We start from the raw sequence: 771 nt of genomic DNA on the forward strand, positions 1-771 counted from the left end.
TCGGGTTTGTCTTGTAGCTGTCTCCTTTTCGCACTCTTTCTTATGTTCATGTTTTCTTGTGCTGAAACTCCTTCCTGTCTCCCCAATATAAGTTTTATTGCATAATTTACATGGAATCTCATATATGGTGTTGCATCTGTTGTCCGGATGTATTCTGTCTTTGGGATGCACCAGGATCTGACGGAGTGTTGTGTGTGGTTTGACAGGTGTGTTAACATTGTGTTTCCTCATTACTCTTTGAATGCGTTCAGTTATTCCCCTGATGTATGGTAATGTAACTACTCCCCTGTGTTCTTGTTTGTTAGTTTGTTTTTTCTCTTTCTTTTGTGTTTTGTTGTTTTTAACCTGTTTCGCCCCTTTGGATATTGCCCATTGTGGATATTGACATGCTTTCAGTGCGTGTTGTATATGTTGTTCCTCCTGTTCTTTGTCCTGTGGATCTGTAATTATTGCTGTGCGTTCATGTAATGTTCTAACTACGGATATTTTGTGCATTATGGGGTGTTCGGAAGTCCAGTTTAAATATTGGTCGGTGTGTGTGGGTTTTCTGTGTACTTTTATTTTGATATCCCCATCTTCTGTGTGTTGTATTTTTAAATCCAAAAATGCTATTGACTGCTCCGTTTCTTCTTCATGTGTGAATTTTATATTGCCGGTATTGTCTATGGTGTTAAGATGGTCGGTGAGTTGTTGAGTGTGTCCCCTCTTTACTTTTTCCAATATGTCGTCCACATACCGTTTCCAGAGTGTTGGTCTGTATTCCGCTGGTAT

Source organism: Neoarius graeffei, chromosome 3 (assembly GCF_027579695.1).
Source record: "Neoarius graeffei isolate fNeoGra1 chromosome 3, fNeoGra1.pri, whole genome shotgun sequence".
NCBI lineage: Eukaryota > Metazoa > Chordata > Actinopteri > Siluriformes > Ariidae > Neoarius > Neoarius graeffei.